This window comes from Acomys minous (assembly GCF_964271855.1).
Source record: "Acomys minous genome assembly, chromosome: 7".
Taxonomy (NCBI): Eukaryota; Metazoa; Chordata; class Mammalia; order Rodentia; family Muridae; genus Acomys; species Acomys minous.
Genome location: NC_140488.1, coordinates 51009762 through 51031321, shown reverse-complemented (window position 1 = coordinate 51031321; position 21560 = coordinate 51009762).

Here is a 21560-nt window from a genome sequence, read left to right as displayed (position 1 = left end):
AAAGGATAGCATGAGAAAAAGAAACAGTACAGTAACATAAAATATTCATCTTTATTAAAGTTTCTAAGTACTGAGAAGTTAGTAGCCTTCTTACATTGCTGTCTTTTATATGCAGATAATCAGTTCTCCTCTACACAAAATCTTCTTAGTAAACAATCCTGTGGTTAGTTATGAGATTAATTATCATTAAACCTCCTAATGATCTATATTCCTATCTGCCCAAGTCCACAGTGGAAGTTAGATCCACCGAAGCACCAACTGAAGAAGAACAAAGCCTGAGCAGAGAAGAGAGCCTATACCCTCAGAAGAATCATAAGATGTCATTAGTCTTATTGACAAGAGCATAAGAAGCACATACAGAAGTATTATATAGGGGTGTTGCCCAAGCTCGATAATAAGGGCTGGTAACCATAAATTTATTGACATGGGTGAACTCATTCATAATTTGGAATTGAATGTTCTGGCTAATCAAAACCTCTCCTCAATGATGGCCTGCAATTACTGAAGTCAATATATCTGAACTTCTCTAGTATCCTATGGAGTAAGTCCAAAGGTACCTGGAAATTGATATAATAGAGTGGATATATGTACAAACTGCTCAGCTACCACTCTAACAATACATCCTAGGAACACACAAAGGATACATTTACTAAAGCATTTTTAAAAGCCATCAGTGTCTTACTGCAATTTCTGAAAAATACTAGTCTAAAAGTAATTTGATAAAAGAAAAAGGGATCAGTACATGGAGATCAGGGCATTACAGCCTAGCTCAAGTAAGAAAGATACGGTGGTAACATGGGCCACAGACATCAACATGGCCCCAACCTACAGCAGGACCACAAATAATCAATAAAAATGTTATGTTGGGGGAAAAATATATGGCATAGGGTAATGAAGCTTACACAGAGTATGGATGGTACCCATGTGAGTACAAAACAGGCCAGGCCAGTGTGGAGTAACAAAAATCCAAACAGGGAAAAGAGGGAGTTTATGAAGAGGATTGATCAATAATGGATGACAGGAACTGAAGTAGTGTTAAAATAGCTATCTATAATAGAAATCAGTTCTGCATGGGGACTCACAACCAAGGCTGAGGGAGAAGAATCCCCTCAAAGAGGTGTCTTTCAGCATGTAATATTAGAGTCCAAAGATAATGTGGAACACATCTATGTGCAGTAAAAGGGTTTTCCGGATGAAATAAGTAAGGAGGGTACCCATCTACAACATGTACCCTAAGCACAGAATGTCAGGCCTTAGGTAAAGTTAGGACCATCCCATGCTGGAGAATTACTTAGAGTATAAAGTCAGAGACGTGTAATGTGAGGAAGGCATTCCCATAGAGATTCAGCCCAACCTAAAGCATAGGAGCCCAAGTAGATTTAAAAGGGTTAGCAGATGCATGCCAGGTACTAGGTTCTGAGCAAGATGAAGGGTGTGTCCATGAGGCAAAAGAGTAACCCATAGCTATATGTCAGAGTCTAAGCAGAGTAGAGATGGAGTGAACTGATGGTAGGGGAATTGGGAACAAAAGAGTGTCAAAGTCTGAGGAGACTGAGGAAAGAGCTAGCAAAGGGGAAGGACTTGTTGGTATGGGGTGTGATGACTCCAGCTTTACGACAATGACTTTCATTCACCCCAAGACAGAATTCTTGCACCCTAGCAGAGTGGGGGGATCCTCAGAGAAATGTTCTCTAGTGTAAATTTCAGAGCCCAACAAGTGTTAGAAACAATCCACAGAAGAAGGGCAGCCTGGCATTTGTGGGGTCTGAGCAAGGAAAGGTTAGGAGGCCATCTCTGCATGGTGATGGCCTGGCAGGAAGTATCAGAAGCCATGTGTAGTTACAAAGCTATCCACACAGTAGAAGTGGGGAGGAGATAAGACATAAGCATCATCAGAGACTGAGTAGGACTAAATGGGAATCTCCACAAAGTATAGCCTAGAACGGGGAGTGTCATGAAGAACATCCATGTGCATAAGTGGTTTGACATTATGTGCCAAAAAAAATTGGAATGGTATTTCCATAGGTGAAGTGGTATTAGACAATATGTTTATTAATTACAAACAAAAAGCATAATGAGATTGTTAATGCTAATTGAATACAGGACTCTCAGTGACAGAAAAGGGAACTAGCTACGGATATAATAAGGGGGAAAATAGAGGCTTGTGGTATTAGACCAGAATCACATGGATGAACCAATGAGAAATTGTATTATTTCAACATAACACATAGAAATAAGTGTGTTTTAATGTACAGATATGCATTTATATAGAAATTAACCACACTCTTATACATATATCTAGTCCTAGCTTTGTGTGCTGGGAAGGCCTTAAAAAAATGGCTTCCTGGTATTACAATCACAATTATCACCTAGACGTTGATTGCTAAATATCATTCTCTGCCAAAAGAAACAAGAGAGCCTTGGACAAATGCCTACTTACAGTAAAACCATTACTGTGCATTGTGTAAAAGTAGGTTTTTTAAGTATGGTATTTATAATACTTTAAAATTATTTTTGTTAGAATTTTTATTTATTCTTTGAAATTTTCATACATGTACAGAAAGTTTCTCGATCATGTCCACCCTGAGTTCCCTATCCTATTCCCCCAAGACCCTCAATCACAGCTCTACCCTTACTTCATGTCCTAGCATAATGTTTTCTTTGTTAGTTTTTTTTTTATAATTTCACACATGAGTACTGTAGTTACACTCCACCCCTTCCTTTCTCCCTTCCAACTCTTCCCCTGTCACCCTTCTTAAATTCACAAATTCTTCTACCTACTGAGCCCTTTAGTGTTACTCATATGCACATGTATTTAGTGCCAAACACTTAGAATTAGAACACCTAGCCTGGGTGCTTCTCTGAAGAAAACTTCTTCCCTCTCTTATCAGCCATTCATGGATTAAAGACTTCATCTAGGGTTGGGGCCTTGTGAAATTTCCCCTGTTCACACTGGCACATTTGTTGAGCTATGCAGCCATTTTGCAAGTCTTGTTTAAAGCAGTCATTTTTGAGAGTCCATGGATACAGTTTCCCTGACATGTCCATATGACACTATCTCACAGTAGACATCCTGGACCTCTGGTTCTTTGACACTCTCTTTCAGAAAATCACTCTTCTGTGATTTTCCTGAGACATGATTTTCCTCTAGCACTTATCAACTGCCAACAACACTTTAGCTAGGGTTGAGACCTCAAGAGTCCTTTTCCTCCCCGTACTAGTATATATATATACATAAATTATATTTTGATATTATAATATAATTCCTGTAAAAACAACTTTTATTCTCCTGACTCAATTGTTGTCTTGGAGGCTTACTACCTCCATTTGCTGTCCTAGGTCTAGTCCTGGAACCTTCTAGTCTCCATCAATCTAATCTAGGCCTAGAATGTTTTCAGCCTCTGAGATTTACTGCTTAATGAGCTCACCCTTACTTGTTCTTTCTGACTCTGGGCTGGCTGGTTCAACTCAGCTGTTCTGGCTCAAACTCCTCTCCCAACTGACTTATTTAATCTGGCTTCACTTTGGGCTCAGAATTACTCTGCTTGGCCTCAAACTAACTCAGCGATCTGCCCTACTATTTTGGCTTCTTCTCATTTTCTGGCTCGTTCTGTCTTCACCTGAGTTCTCTCTCTGCAACACATCTTTCTATCACTGTCCTGGTTTAAAAAAAAAACTGCCTCTTCTCTCTGAAAAACTGCCTCTTAGGTAGCTTCCATTTCCTCTCTCTTCTCATGAGAGTTGGGCATATTCCTATTCTGTCAAATCTTACATGATTCATCACCTCTTATGCCGCTCAATTAGACATCACTTTCAAACATGGGTGCTTCCTTCTACAAACTAACTCTACCTTCATTTGTGATTAAAGGCGTGTATTACACACTTGGATTTAGGCTTTTTTATACCAGGCTTGCCTTGAACTGAGATCTGTTTGCCTCCATCTCCTGGATTAAAGGCGTATTTGTATTCTAGTTGGATCAAACAGACCTAGAAAATCTTTGGATATGATCACTTGCCAGCCAGATCACATAAACCTAGAAGGTTTTTGGATGTGATCTCTTGCCAGAACAGCCATGTTCTGAATTAACATTCCTCTACAAATTCCCTTGTGGTATGCCAAAATATACTTTCTGTCTTGACTTATTAGCTGATAGATAATTAGGCTGTTTCCAGTTCTTAGCTATTCTGATGTGATTGTAGATTCTCCTCCAATAACCATGATGTCACTAGCAGTGAGTAGTTAGCTAGGTTTCCGGTACCAGGTATGATAGCCCTCTTGTCTTAAGTCCAATTAGAAAGCTCGTTGGTTACCATCAAGGTATGCATGCTACTAAATGCACTCTTGTTCATAGATGTCATAGCTTGGTAGGACTGTTGGTTACCTTCCTCCTTTGGAAGATTACATGGTGCCTTCTGGTACCATGAAGGCTAATCCTCAGTGAGGGGACATTCAGATCATTCCTAGCTCAGGAGTTTCTGAGGGACTTGCCTTCCACCTCTAAGCAGACAACGAAAGGCAATAGCAATAGGCACATGATCTAGGAATCCCTTGAAGAACCCTGGTCAACAACTCAAAAGAGGGTGTCTCATGTCTGGTGTTGACGTTTGTTTTGTTCATGGTGTTTGATTTGGAAGGAGCAATGTCAACCCAAATGGGAAAAGTTCATTAAAATTATATATGTATACTTAAACACTGAATTACTTTTGAGATATCCCTATTGTTATTTTACCTTCCTCCCTCTTTTTTCTGTTCTAGCTAGTTTTCTCTATTGCTATAGTAAAAGGTTGACCAAAACCAACTTGTGGATGAAAGGAGTTTTGTTCATCACACAACTTAGAGTCTATTACTTAGGGAAGTTGGAGGAAGGAATGTAAGGCAGAAAGCTGGTGTCAGAACCGAAGCAGAGGCCATGGAGGAATGTTGCTTACTGATTTCTTCTCCTTGGTTTGCTCAGATTGCCTTCTTAGACAAGCCAAGATACTTTCCCAGGGGTGTCACCATCCACAGTGGCCTAGACCCTCCCACATCAATATCAATCAATAAAATGCCCCCAAAGGAATAGTGTAATTATACTTTAATTTAGAAATTTGTCCAACTGAACAAAAAAGAAATAAAGAACAAATGAATGAATGAATGAATGAATGAAAAAATAAAAGAAAATGTTCTGGCTGGGTGTGATGGCACACGCCCTTAGGACAGCCAGGGCTACACAGAGAAACCCTGTCTCAAGAAAAAAAGAAAGAAAGAAAGGAAAAGAAAATGTTCTATATATGTATCCACAAGCCAACCTGATGGAAGTAATTCCTTAATTGATGTCCCCTCTTCTCAGGTGACTCTAGCTTGTCTCAAGTTGGCAAACATTAACTAGCACACACATTAACATGTCCAACTTTCTTGTGTCAGCTAAAAAGAATAATTAAGTTAAACATTAAAAATTATATTTAAAACAAAGTAATAGGAAAAGAAAACATATCTGGGCCAGAAGTTGGATGCACTGATGGAGGGGTTGCAGGCCAGATGGTACATTACACTAACAAGGTGAGTCAGAAAATAAACAATTTGATGTGTGAAATGATGAATGGATGGCTCCTGCTTTGCCCTCCAAATGTCCCACAAAATTTTACTGTGCCTCACCCTAATAAGAAATGAAGCAAGGTTAGGAATATACTTCAATTGGTATACTGATTTCCTAGTGTGCACAAGAGACTGGCTTCAATTCCCAGCATTGCATTAAAACAGTTTGGTGGTACACACCTGAAATCCCAGTAATTTGGAGGTAGAGTTAAAAGGGTTAGAAGTTCAAATTCATTCTTAGCTACATAACAAGTTTGAGACAAGTCTGAACTGTCTAGGACCCTATTTCAGACAGAGGGGATTGATAGGTTTCCCAGGCCTTCCTTTGTGTATTCCTGCACAGTCTGGCCTCACACCAGTCCTTCAACCCCTGTGCCTCTTGTACTGGTATCTCTTCCAACTTCTTAGGCCTTTAGACTAGGACTGAACCATCCTGCCAAGTTTTCCATAGTATCCAGATTACAAATAGACTATCATAATGTGATTATCTAGCTTCTGTATCCTTGTGAGCCAATTCCTGGAATAAATCCCCTAGCTCAACGCCCCTAGCTAGCTAGCTGTACAAACACATCATCGCATTTGTTCTCTTACTCTACTTACTGGACCGCAAGTATCATGCATATACAAGAATAACATTTATATGTATGCTACAAATAAACTGTGCATCCTCTACTCACTCTACAGATAATGAGTAGCCTCTCGGACAGTTCACATTCATAAACCAAACAGAGACACCAAGGCCCTTGACTGAGAATAGGGGTCCTAAGGGGTTTATACAATAGGACCTTTCCTTGACTATATCTCACAGTACAACTGAGGACACGTCTAATGGCTATTTTCTAATATTCACAATTTATAAGAGGAACAGATACATTTATTAACAGGCAAAGTTCCAAAATTAATTCATTGACCCATGGACTATTCGTAGTATTACAGTAGTGAAATCTAAGGGGAAGCTGGTGAAATTGGCCTCATGATAGTTAACCCAAAGAAACATCATATTTCTTGGGAAACTGTACAAATTAATGTCATTAAAATTTAAGATTTAAGAGATAGGTATAGAGGCAATGTATACCAAAACCCACCTACTTGACTACTGTGAGCCAAATGGATTATGGGAAATTGAAGAAATTATTATAGACTTAATAATTGATACAAATATAACTGGGTATATATGTTATATGAAACAATTAAACCAGAAAATGTATTCCTTTTTTTTTTTTCATTTTCATCAATGAACAAAATCAGAAACAGTTTTAATTCATAGGTTGGAGACAAAAGGATAGCAGTATATGTTCACTGCTTCCCAGTTCTCTGTTCATTGTCAGCATCTAGCAAATACTGGATTTTCTCTATATCCCAAAGAATGCTTCATGGTTTTATTATACTGATAATATCATGCTAAGTGAATCCAGTATGGAAGAAATAACAAACACCCTAAATATCTTAGTAAGGCATGCATGTGAGAGAATAGACAAAGCTAGGGAGCTTACCAAACTAAAGTGTACAAGGGTCCAATGGCATGGTTCATGTCTGAAGCCCCATACTTGTATCATTTACATAATTAGTCACACTACTTAGTGAGAGTCTTTGGATGTTGACGGTAACATTTACCATAGCTGATTATGCTGTATGTTAGTCAGCTTTTCATCTCCTTCTGGTTCAATCCTCCCACCCCCTCCCCCTCCCCCTTCCCCTTCTCAGAAAAGGGGAGCCCCACCCCTTATCAACCCACCCCAACACATCTAGTCACATCAGGACTGAGTGAAGTAGAAGAGAATGAGCTTAGTCCCCTCATCTTAAAGGCCCCCACCACCTCACAACAACACTACCCTGGGAGTAAAGCCCCTTAACACATTATTTGAGGACAAGTATCTAAATGCCATTTGGCCTATTTGCCAGGAAAATTATAAGGCTTTACTTTTGAAGGAACCTCACACTAAAAACAATATCTTTGTCGCAAGCTTCAGTAGGACAAACTGGTGTGACACTTGGATCCTATACCTCAGAAGAGCCAATGCCACACAAAATGCCATGCTAAGGAGAAAAAGTGAACAGTACAGACCACTGGTAAGTCCTAAAAGAAAAACAGAAATTCACTCTAACAATCACTGTGGCTTATGAAAAAGATTATATTTTCATCTTTTAACAATTATTCTTCATTAGAAAATGGCTACTGGTTGACTACAGAACACTGTTCGAGTTTGAACACCTAATCATCAGACACAGATTAACAAACAGTCCGTGTTTGTTTCATGAATTGAATGCTACCTGATCCATTAATTCATTAAAACTGTTTGACACCGCAACATATAGAAGAGGGAAGTACAGGACAAACTGGTGAAAATACACTTAAAGCCACCTATTAGGCTCCCTGGAAGATGTCTTGAATAGAAAACAATAGATGAAGAAAAAATTTTTTTTTCAAAAAAACTCATTAAAACCTAGAACAGCAAGAAGCTGGGCTGGTTTAGCCAGGATCCATTTCTTCAATGCCCATTCCTCAGATAGATGTGAGGGAAGATCTACTCCAAGAGAGTAGGGACCAGAGGAAGGTCTCTCTCTCTTTTTTTTCCTTAATTTATTCTTGTTACATCTCAATGGTTATCCCTTCCCTTGTATCCTCCCATTCTTCCCTCTCTCCCATTTTCCCCTTATTCCCCTCCCCTATGACTGTTCCTGAGGGGGACTTCCTCCCCCTGTATATGTTCATAGGGTATCAAGTCTCTTCTTGGTAACCTGCTGTCGGAAGGTCGCTCAAAAGGAAGGTCTCTCTTAAGCTTAAAATCAAGGTTACCGTATCTTATTAGGAAATTCAGGTCACCAGCATTTCCCATGCCCTGGATGTTGAAGAAACAAAACACTTAGTGAAAAAAAATTTTTTTTAAGTTGCAGCTCCCTGCTTTCCACCTGCTGCCAGATCCCAGAGCAGAGACACTTTAACAGTTAGACCAAATGTTTAGTGATCAAAATTGCCTTCCTCTTGGTCATTTGAAAAATGAATGCTCCGTGTTAGGAGAGATGGAGGCTTGCTACTAGACATATCCAATAGTCAGAGAAAATCCCAGAGATCTTTTTGCAGGGCAAAGGGCAGCTTGTAGAAACACAGAACTCCGAAGTTCTCCGGTAAGAATTAACAGTATTTGAAACCTTTTTGTGGGGAAATTCAATCCTAAGGGTACTCTCAGAAGCAATGGTTATATTTGTAGCAAGCTAAAACTTCTACGAGAGCACCAAGCTAAATTGTAGGCCAGCTAATTTCCAAGAGAGAACCAGGGAAATTATAAAGCTAAGATAAGACCCTCCTGGCATCAAACCAAACCTCAAATAGGAGCCTCAAAATTATCCCTGTAAGAGGTTCAGACTTAATTGGATTCAGCTGTGAAACAATTTAAACCACAGGGTATTCTCTAAAACAATAGAGCAATTAGCCAGCAATTAAAGGAGCCTAACATCTGGGTGTGATAGCAAGCGAGATAGACAGTTGAAAAGACAGATGAGAAAGACCAAAGACAACCCTGTTGAAGACATTCTCGTACCATAGACAGTGAGCACACTCCAGGCTAATCATAAACAGCAGCAACAAAGGCTTCATAGCGCATGGGAAAAAACATTCTACTTACATAGTCCAGCCAAGTGAGTCCATAATAAATAAGAAAAGAACAAAACAAATCACACACACGGAGGCAAAATCAGTATCTACACTTACTACAATCTATTACCTAAACTGTGATTCCCCAAAGCCTACCAGCTGCCTGCCAGGAATCCTCCAGCTGCCCAACATTGCAAAGAGCCCCATATGGGGAACCCCAACCACTTGCCAGAGACCCTCCAGCTGCAACTCTCTGTGGTGAGGGAAGAAAAGACCCAGACGGGTAACTTAGGCCTCCTCCTCCTAGCCTTTCTGGGAGTCCCTGGAGCCTTGCTGCCAAACCTCTTCTCTCTTTTCCTCTGTCGTCTGGATTCCTCAAAGCTTCACTCTCGCTTTAGGATCCTAAGCTCCTTCCTCCCTGCCTATTTCTCCCACCTGCTGGCTTCTGGTGCCCTGTGCTGCTTCTTCCAGGATCCTCCTGCTTCCCTACAAGGCAGAAAACCTGACAACCCAGGGAGTGGCCTTATGTCTCCTCCTTTCAACCTCTTTTTACTCAGGAATCCACAAATCCCCAACCCCTACCTTTCCTGGAGCCCATACCTTTTCTCTCAGTCCCTCATGGTTTGTAAACGCCCCTCCCCCAAGCAAAGCCCTCCTGGCTCTCCACCAGGAACCCTTCAGTTGTTCCCCACATGGGCCAGAAAACAGCCCACAAAACCAGGGGAAACTTTCTCCAGGCACTGCAATCACCAGGCAATAACTGATAATTAGAAAAGACTTGGGATAGATAGAGGTTACAGCTCTCAACACAAGAGCCACTGAGGAAAACGCCATCTCAACCATAGACTGAATGAGTTAGTCCACGTGTAAACATTATACAAGCCTCCACTGAGGCGAGAAAGGTGACTTAAACAACAAAGGGAGAAGGGAGAAAGCTAACACACTAACTCCAGATGTGCAAATCCCAGCACGGAAACAAAAGCAAGAAGAAAAAACGGGACATGTCTCCTTCAAATATTAGTAATTTCATAGTAATATCCCCTAGTGAAAATGACCCGGAAGAACTTCCAGATGAAGAATGATTACAATTATGTGTTCAAATGACTTAAAGAAGAAGGTATGACTATCCTCCAAGAAAGCAAACACAAAACCATGAATGCAGTAAGGAAGTCAATCCATGAGCAGAAAATTGAATTTAACAAAGAGAGCATTGCTGAAGAAAAGCCAAACTGAAATGAAAACTTCAATAAGCCAAATAAACACCTCAATTGAAAACCTCACTAATTGAATGTGGAAACAGTGTCAGGGCTGAAGAAAAAACATAGAAATTGAATCACTCAGTAAAAGTCAATATATATATATATATATATATATATATATATATATATATATATATATGTACATGTTGAGTGGGTGGAAAAGAGAAGAGGATATGGAGAACTTGGGTGATGCAAAATATGATCAAAATATATTGCATGAAAAGCTGGTTTTTAATTTTTAAAAAGGCATTGGAAGTTGCAGGACAAAAAGAGCAAGTAATTTATAACACTGGCCTAACTGAGGGGGGAAAGCCTGATTTTTTTTTTTACAGAAATGTTTAAAGCCAGAAAGGCCTAGATAGATGTATTGCAAGTTCTGAAAGACCATAATTGTCAATTCAGAATATTATACCTAGCAACGTTATCCATTAAAATTGAAGGAGAAATTAAAAAAATGGTTTTTTATGTTAAAAACAGACTACAGACATTTATGATCAGTAAGCCAGCTCTACGTAAGATACTGAAAGAAAACCTTTAACATAAACACAAGAATAAATACACTTAAGAAGACACAGGAAATAAATACACAATGCCAAGATAATTGAAAAAGATTTAAGAAAATACTCTCAAATGACAGAAATTAATAGATATTTTCAATTATAACTCTTAATAGTAATAGACTCAATTATCCAATAAAGAGACACTTACTAGCAGATTGCATTAGCAAACAGGATCTGTATTTCTGCTGCCTGCAAGAAACATACCTTGCTAGCAAAGATATGTACCACTTTAAGGTAAAGGGATGGAAAAAATATATCCAACACAAATGTAACCAAAAAGCAGGCAGGAATAGCTATTCTAGTATCTGACAAAATTGGTCAGAAGAAATGAAGAGGGTCACTTCATCATACTTATTGAAGAAATAAACCACAAAGAGAACATCACAAGTCTAAACAAAATATTTACAAAGCATAGGTTACCCAATTTCATAGAAGAAATACTACTAGATCTAAAACCGCAGTTTAATTCCAATGCAGTGCTAGTAGGAGAATTCAGTACGCCAATCTCATCAACAGACAGGTCATCATGACAAAAACTAAACAGAGAATCATTGGAGTTAAACAACATCATAAGTCAAATGAACCCAACAGACATCCACAGAATATTCCACACAAAAACTAAAAATACACATTCTTCTCAGCGGCCCATGGAGCTTTCTCCAAAACTGATCTCCTATTAGGACACAAGTACCAACAGATAGAGGAAAATTGAAACCACAACCTGTATTCCATCTGACAACAATGGAACAAGGCTAGATATCAATTCCTACAGTCGAATAAAAATAAAAACACAATATGTCCAAATATGTGGGATTCAATAAAGAGGATAGTTTATAGTGCTAAATCCTTACACCCAAAAATTTAAGAGACCTCAAAGTGATAAAATAATGATACATCTTAAGGTCTTGGGAAAAGCAAACACCAAGATAGTAGATGGGAAGAGATGATCGAAATCAAAGAATACATTAATGAAATATAACAAACAACTGTAAAGTAATAACAATCAACAAAACTAAGAGCTTGTTCTTTGAAAGATAAAAATTATTTTTAAACCCTTAATTCAAATTAACCAAAAGAGAGAGGACTCAAATTAATACAATTAAAAATGATAAGAGAAACATTATAGAAGATAATAATGAAATTAAGAAAATCATCTGAAATCTGGCACAGTGGCTAATGCTTATAATCCAATCACTCTGGGAGACAGAGGCAGGGGGATCTCTGTGAGTTTGAGGCCAGCCTGGTCTACAAAGAGAATCTAGGACAGCCAAGGCTACACAGAGAAACCCTGTCTCGAAAAGAAAAGAAAACAAAACAAACCTCTATTCTACTAAATAAAAAAATCTAAGTTGGAAATGTGCTTCAATTTATAGGCATGAGAACCCTGGTGCCCCATATTTGACCATGTCCCCTGGATGGGGAGGCCTGGTGGCACTCAGAGGAAGGACAGCAGGCTACCAAGAAGAGATTTGATACCCTATGAACATATACAGGGGGAGGAGGTCCCCCTCAGTCACAGTCATAGACCTAGGGGAGGGAAATAGGGTGAAAGCGAGAGGGAGGGAGGAATGGGAAGATACAAGTTAAGGGACTAACAATTGAGTCGTAATCTGAATAAATTAATTTTTTAAAAAAGAAACTGCCTTAAAGAGTGACCAGATGATGTGTTTACCAACAGAAGAATTTGAAGTGACCATTATAAATTTTTAAAGAAATTATGGGTGAATAAACCAATGAAGCCCTGGTTACCATGTTTTTAAAACACAAAACAAGATTCTGGAGTTACAAGTACAAGAACTCAAATTTAAAAAATAAAATACATGGAATAGCCGCAGAAAGTCCAGCCTTAAATGAAACATCTATACTGAAACCACTCCTCCAGTGCCTCAGGGATCATCGTGGAAGAAGGCACAGAAGAGTATAAGAGCCAGAGGTGGTGGCTGAGTATAAGAAAGCAGAGTCTTCTGGACACAGCAGGGCAGGTGCACATAGGAGCTCACAGCAGCTGTGGCAGTTTCTGTGAGTTCATATGAGCATCAGCCTTATTGTGTCTAAAAAAGGCTGTTTCCTTGGAGTTATTAGTCACCTCTTGGTGTTATAATCTCACTGCTATTTGGGATGCCTAGAAGATATCATTTATCATGGTTTGATGGTGGATTATCCCTTTCCCAAAAGAATCATCTGTGTTGGTAGCTTGGTCTCCTTTAGGTACTATTGAGAAGTGATGAGATCAACTTTACTCCTTGAAGCATTTTCTTGTGCGTTCTGTTATGAAATCTTTCCGCTTTTGTTTACCTAGAAAGGGTTTAATTTTCTCCTTCATTTCTGAAGGATAGTTTCCCAAGATACTATACTTTTTATTTTATTTGTTGAGACAGAGTGTCTCATTACCCCAAATGGCCTCAAATCTCTGTGCTGCTAAGGATGATCTTGAATTTCTAGTCCTCCTGTTTCCATCTAGAATTACAGAGATGCACTCCATGCCCTGTTTTCTGTAGTACTGGGTATAGGGCTTGGGACATACTGAGAATGTTCTGTCCCAACTGAGATATATCTGTAGCCCCAGATACAGTAGTTTTAGTCAGCTGTTTTCCTCTTATCTTTCTACTACCTTCTATACAGCAAAGAGTGTCTTGAGAAAAAAACTGCTAATGCTCTAATAGGAACTCAGTTGTATAAAATGAGTCATTTTTTTCTTGCTGCTTTCAAGATTCTCTATGAGTTTTGATCGTGTGATTATGGTGTCTCAGTGTAGACGTGCAAATTGAAATTGCTTGATATACCTAAATTTGTGTGTGTGTGTGTGTGTGTGTGTGTGTGTGTGTTCAGATTTAAGAGGTTTTCAGCTATTAGATCTTCAAAGGGCCTCTCCATTCCCATCTCCTTTTCTTCTCTCTCTGGTTCTTACAGAATGCATATGTGTTTACATGTGGTGTATGATTAGTCCCTCAGGCTCACTTTTTTCCTTATTTTCTTCTCCTTTTCTCTTCAGCCTAGACAATTTAGAATGCCCTATCTTCAGCTTCACTGACTCTATTCCCAGAGCAGACTGGTGATGGAAGCCTCTAGTGAGTTTTTCCATTTAGTTTATGACGATAATTTTGAATCGTTTACCTGGAAGTTCATGCTTCTTTGTTTCTTTACATTCCACTTTCAGAGATTTGACTTGTTCTCATGGTGGCTCACGCTCTATTTCTTTGCATGTCTTGTTATTTTTCTAAGGTTTTTTGCATTCAAAAATAAGTAAGTTCCACCCCTAATCTTTCCAGTCTGGTTTCGTGTGGGGGAAGCACTTTCTCCAGGACAGCTAACTAGAAATTAAAGACTTCTCAATCCTTCTCATGTGTTTATTTGTTTGTTTGTTCCCTGGTCTCTGGCTTGTAATCTTTGAGGTTCTCTGCCCACAATTTGCCCCTCCTGTCTGGCTGTAGTATTACATCGGTCCTTGTGCTCTAGTAACACGCAGTACTGGAGTGCCACCTAGCGACTATCTGTGGTACTGCACAGCATAGTGTGACCATCTGTAGGAGCCTCCAACTTGACACTGAACTCTTACTAGCACTCAACATTAGTCAAGACAGAAAGCACTATCTTAGGCAGCTCCCTCGAAAACTTGAATATTGGATACATATTCCAGTCTCTTTGCCTATTTAGATAGAACTAAGCGACTGAGAGTTCCTTCCCAAGTGCACCTCCTATTCTAAGAGGTGGGCTCTGGTGAATATTACAAACTTTCCTACCAACTTTCGATGTATCTGTCTTTCCATTGGCAGCAACCTCTTAACCTATTTTACAGCTTTCTTACAAGGCAACTGGGCCATTGATCGTTATTAAGTGACTGTCTCCATGGGAAAACTAGGGCCTGGAGTCTCCTATTCTGCCATGTTACTGATTCCATGCCTATAGAGAACTCTCTCTCTCTCTCCCTCCTCCCTCTCTGTTTTTCCCTCCTTCTCTCCCTCCCTGCTTCCTTTCCCTTCTACCCTTTCCTTTACCCCCCCCCACCCCTTCCTGTACCAGGTCTTTCATATTCCATAATGACCTAAGATTTTCTGTGTACTCAAAGACACGTGAACTTAATAGATCTGTCTCCATTCTCAAGTGTTAGGATTACAGGCGTGTCACCACATCTGGCTGTTTTCTCTATTTTCTTCTGTAATTCAAACATCACACAATTCATCTTTTTAATGTTACAAGTCAGTGTGTGTGTGTATATATATGGTATGTGTGCGCAACCAACGCTGCAGTCAATTTGGGGGCATTTTCATCACTTCAAACAGAAGCCTTGTGTCATGTAGTTCTCACTCTCTTATCACTACCATCCTCTCAACACCTAACAGCCAGTAATTTGTCCCATATCTATATTCAATTTCACTTTTCAGGCCATTTCATGATTGAAATTATATAATGCATTTTCTTTGCTGGTTTCTTTTATTAGCATCATGCTTTCATGTCCATATATGTTGTATTCTGTGTCAGATCTTCTTTTTATAGCCAAATAATACTACATTTTATTGTACCACATACATACACAGAAAGCATACCAGTGTCTCATGTAATGATATGAAACAACAGTCAGTGAAAGAATAACAACTTGAATTCAGTGCTACATAAAATATTTTATATAGGCTAAATTTCTTCTAAGTGTGAAGGATCAGTTCAATAATTTGAAAATCAACCATTGTAATCCATTATATTGACAGAGTAATGGAAACACTCTCATGCTGTCAATTCACACTAAACATATTTGACAATTTAATACTTATGCAATTATTAGATGTTTTTTACAACTGTCAACAAGAAGAGAAAGGAACTATTATTTTGTTAAGGATTTTTCATCTATATTCTAATGAATGATGGTCCTTTGTTTTGTAAGGTATTTGGTAATTTTTAAAATGTTTTTATTAAAAATTTTCATATAACTTATTTTTATCATATTCTTTGATGATTTTGATGTTAGAAATAAAGAGGAAACATTTCCTCATTTTTAGCTAGGGTTTATGTAAAGTTGACTCAATTCTTCTTTTTTATATTTATTTTTTATTAATTTATTCATATTACATCTCAAATGTTAGCCCATCCCTTGTATCCTCCCATTCCTCCCTCCCTCCCGCTTCCCCCCTACTCCCCTCCCCTATGACTGTGACTTAGGGGGACCTCCTCCCCCTGTATATGCTCATAGGGTATCAAGTCTCTTCTTGGTAGCCTGCTATCCTTCCTCTGAGTGCCACCAGGCCTCCCCATCCAGGGGACGTGGCCAAATATGAGGCACCAGAGTTTGTATGAAAGTCAGACTTCTTTAAATAATTACTAGAATTCATCTGTAAAGCTATGTGATCCTGTATTTCCAATTAGAGGAATATATTAATTGAGAGACAATTCATATATTACAGACACCCAACATTATAATGTATCATTGTGAACTGGTAGGTTAATATAATTATGTGGTCATCACCACAACCAATTTTAGAACAAATTTGTCACATCTTAAAGAAAATCCAAGCTGAGCATGGTGGCGCACGCCTATAATCCCAGCACTCGGGAGGCAGAGGCAGGTGGATCACTGTGAGTTCAAGGCCAGCCTGGTCTACAAAGCGGGTCCAGGACAGCCAAGGCTACACAGAGAAACCCTGTCTCAAACCAAAAAGAAAAAAAAAGAAAAAAAGAAAGAAAATCCATACCATCTGGCAATCATTCCTTTCCCTGCCCCATCCTTTCTTCAAGCATTACACAACCAGCAATCTTTTCTCTTTCTGAACATTTGTCTGTGGTGAATGTCTCATATAAATGGTAACATGGGGTATATGAACACTCAGGACTGGCTTTTTCATGAAGCATATTGTTGATAAATTTATCTATGCTGTATATTAGGACTCCACTGCTTTTAATATCTAAGTAATATTCCTTTGTATAGATATCACATTTCCTCAATCATCAGTTGATAAACAGTTAAGTCATTTCCTCTCTGGGGTTATTTTGGTTATCTTATTGGGTTATTATGAAGGTTGTGATAAGCATTTACATACAAGTTGATGTGAATACATGCTTTCAATTTTTTGAATATATAGCTTTGAGCGAGATTACTCTACCACATTTATGTTTAATATTTTACGATTTCACTTTACAAGAATGCTACACCATTTTATATCCCCACCAACAATGTATGAAGGCTGCAGTTTCTCCCTATCCTAATAACACTTACAATTGCCGCTGACCGTCATTTTAAAATTCTTATTGCAGTCATCCTGGAGTGTGTCACATAGTATCTCATTATGGTTTTGATTTTCTCTAAAAACTGACGGTGTTAAGCATCTTGTCAAGTCATTTACAATCTGCATAGTTTTCTTTGAGAAGTATTCACTTAATTCCTTTATTTTTATGTTGGTTCATTTAGCTGAGTGTAGTGGTGCACACCTGTAATGGGATGAAAGCAGGAGGGTGAACCATCTTTTGCTAATAGTGACGTCACAGTTATCCTCATCTACAGGAGACCCTCTCCAGATAAAGTTATTTATCTGTTTGTTTCTATGTATGAGAGCATTATTCCTTCTTGATACTATATCCGTAAATACTAGATAATGCAAGCATTTTTCCCATTCTGTGGGTGACTTTTTTTTTCTTTTTTTCTTTTTTTACTTTATTGACAGTGTCATTTGAAGCAGGAGGCTTTTTTCTTTTTGGTGAAACATCTATATTTGCATGGGTTGGCTCAAATACACAAAGGTGTGTAATTGTATTTTCAACTTATAATTTAATAGAACCAGCTCTTAAATGCAAGCTTTTGTTGCATTTTGAGTATGAATGAGGTGATGTACCAATTATCTCAGAAAGGTTTCCTAACAACACTGATATATTTAATACTGAATTGTCTTAAGAAACTGTGTTAACAATTTTGTTGAAAATAAAATGGCCACAGATATATGGGTATATGGATTTATTTCTGGATATTCAATTCTACTTCACTCATCTATTTACCTCTGTCTGTTTCTGCTTTCTGTATCTGTCTATCTCTGTATGTCTGTGTCTGTGTCTCTGTCTCTCTGTGTCTCTGTCTCTCTCTCTCTGTTTCTCTGTCCCTCTCTGTCTCTCTCTCTGTCTCTCTGTCTCTCTGTCTCTCTCTCTCTCTCTCTCTCTCTCTCTCTCTCTCTCTCTCTCTCTCACACACACACACACACACACACACACACACACACACACACAGGATCTCATGTATCTCCATCTGGCTAGAATTTGCTATATAACTGAAGTTGACTTTGAACTTCTGTTCCTCCTAACTGTTGAGGTTGGGCCAGAATTCAGGGCGTCCTCATTCATGTTAGGAAAGCACTCTTCCGAATGACATATATCCATCCCCACTTGTGACTGCCTTCATTTCAGTGCCACACTGCCTTATTACTCCAGGTTGCTAGTGAGTAACTAAATCAGGAACAAGGACAACAGAGTTGTTGTCTTACTATAAAAGTTGTTCTGGCTATTTCATTTAAATTTCCATATGATTTAGAGTTGTTTTGTCAAAATGGGTGACTAGGAAGGCATGTGGCATTTTAATAGGGATTGGGGTAAATCTGTAAGTAGAGATAGCTGTGTTCATTTCCTTCCAATCTGGGTGTTTTTGTTTCTTTGTCTAGCCTAATTGCCCTGGTTTGACCTTCCAGCACAATGCTGAATAGAAATCGTAAAACAGACATCCTTATTTCTTCCTGCTTGCAGACAGATTTCCCTTGCTCACTGCTGTACGTGGAGTTTGCATACATGTTTTTTATCAGATTGAGGAAATTCCTTCCTTGTACCTGGTTTGTTGTTGTTACCATAAGTGTTTCTGGTGTTTTTGAAATACCTTTTCCTATTAAAATAATCTTATGTGTCTTCTAAGTTTTCTAGTAATATATTACATTAGAGTAGGTGAAACATAGAACCAAATTCCTAAGAACAACACCATTTTTTATGTATACAATCATTTACCAGATTCCATTTGCTAGTACTTAGCTGTAGAATGTTGTCTATCTTCATAAAGAGTCTGTAGTTTTATTTTCTTTGTGTGGTGGGAGGGTCAAACAAGGGTATCTCTAGCTGTCCTGGAACTCTGTAGACCAGGCCTGGCCTCCCCAGTGCTGGGATTAAAGGTGTGTGCCACCACTGCCCAGCATTGTTTTCTTGCATATCTCTGTGTTGATATTAGTGTAATACTGCCTCATATAATGTATTGGGAAGCATTCCTTCTCCTAATATCAAAAGGAATGTTATCGATGTTAGTACTTTAAGTGTCTGACAGAACTCATCAGGGAAGCCATGCGAACCTTGTGAAAGGATGGTGACTACCAATGTAATCTCTTTAATATTACAAGTCTACTCAGATTCTCTTTTCGTTCAAAGTAGGGTTTGGTAGTGCATGCTTTTCTAGGAATTTGTCTATTTCATGTAGGATCCCTAGTTTTCTAGGCTACATTTGTTCATAATATTTCCCTATAGTTTTTTCTCACTGTAAAATCAGTAATAATTTCCCTTCTTTCGTGCCTCATTTCCTTAAATTAAGTTTTTCTCCATCCCTATTTCCTTGTCTGTTCCTCTTTGCCTCTTCTCTACCTCTTTTATCTATATCCCCTTGTTCTCTGTTTCTGGTCCCCTCTTCTATAAATATACACACTCACACATATTTGTGCAGTATTTTGAGACAAAACAAAGATGTATCAAAATTGATGAGCTGCATAAATGCAGTGCTAGGAGCAAAATTAACAGCTGTATACACTTATACTTAAAAAATTTGGGGGGCGATCCAAGATGGCAGCACCGATCCGAACATGGTATCAGATCAGCGGGACAGCACTGATTACAGAGCAACCCCAGGTTGTGGCTATGGACCCCAAAACTTCAGCGATGAGAAGGAAGCCCACAGTGAGAGAAACAGCAGGTCCAACCTCAGGTCACCCAGCTAATCCTTGGAAAAGTCTCCAGGTTCCTCCAGAGCGCAGTCTCAAACCCTGGCCACCCACATACTCCCACGGTCCCATCGGTGGATACCTTCCAGGTACAGTGGTGTTAGGCTCCAACCTCGGGGCTCCCTGACGCCTGGGATCCACTGAAACAGCCCCAGCTGCCTCTCTAAAGTGAACTGGTCTCCCTAAGTAGAACAAGCAAACCTCTGAGCTCGCAGGTTCTTCAAAATGGCTACACTCAAGGACCACAATGTCTGACCGCAGTGTCTGGACAGCTGGAATTTAACATTGTAGCAAGAAAGCCAGTAGGTGGGCGGCAGGACTTCCCCTGGTGAACCACACCCAGGTTCCTAAGAAGTCCAGTGGGTCCTGAGGAGCATACATCAGAGGACAGCTGCGGGCAATTCCCTCCCTTGTTTGTATTTCCCTGCATTTCTTTGAGTGATTTATTCATTTCCTGTTTTAAAGCCAGTAGTGATAAAGCTTCCAGTTGACTAACGGGTAGATTTCTCTATGTTCTGTGTCTCAATTGTGTGGCATCTTTAGAGTCTTACCAGAAAGTTCTGGTGGATGATCAAGAGCAATGGCAGTAGCCCATACTGTTTAGAGCTCTATGGGACTCCATTATCTAACAACTCAAAAGGCAACCCATTCCTTGTAAATGGAGTTTTTGTTTGGAAGCATGTGGTATCTAGGTGAAGTATTTTCCTCTAAACTAACAACACTTAAACTCTTTTTCTGTATGGATATGCACATATTTTAGGATGCTTCTACAACAGCAGGTTTCAATATAGATTTTTCAAAGTGCCTTTAGCATTAGTTATCCCTCCCCATAGTCCCTTCTTTCCCTTGCCCAGCCATCCCTTACCCAATTTAATACTTGATATGGGCATAAGGTTACTGCATAATTCAAATGCTGATTTCTGTACCCCACCCCCACATCTGGTTGCAATCCTTGTTCTGGGAATCTCCTGTCTCAATGTTGTATAAATTCCGCTCCCCAAGTGTTCCCTTGTATGCCAATAAAGCAGCATACAGCCATTTGCTGAGCAGGGGGAGGGAACAGGGCTGGACTTCTTGCCCACCAGGGGAGGAGGAATTAGAAGAGAAAGTGGGAGATTCAGCCAGGGAATTCAGCCACAGGCAGAGGGGCAGGAGGATGAAGAAGATTCAGCTGGAACAAAGAAAGAACTAAAAAGCAAGTAACTTGGGGATTTTGACAAAGATGGAGTCAGGATAACATAGAGGGTTAAGAACCGACTTAAACTGCTCAAGATTGTATTAAAGCCTTATACACAAATATAAAAGTCTCAATTATTTGTGTGATAACCAGGTTAAAAGAGAAACACAGTTTTATAAAATAACCTATAACAACTTTAAATTCCCTTTTCCCCTTTACACACATACACACACACACACACATACACACACACAATGTAGCTTTGGTTGTCCTAGAACTGGCTATGTAGACCAAGATGGCCTCAAACTCACAGAAATCCACAAGCCTCTGCTTGCCTAGTGCTGGGATTAAAGATATGTGCCATCAATCCAATTCTTTCCCCCTTTATAACACTATATTCTATTTCCCCTTCCTTGAAATATTCCCTTACTCCCTATGGAACCTTCCTAGTTTCCTAACCT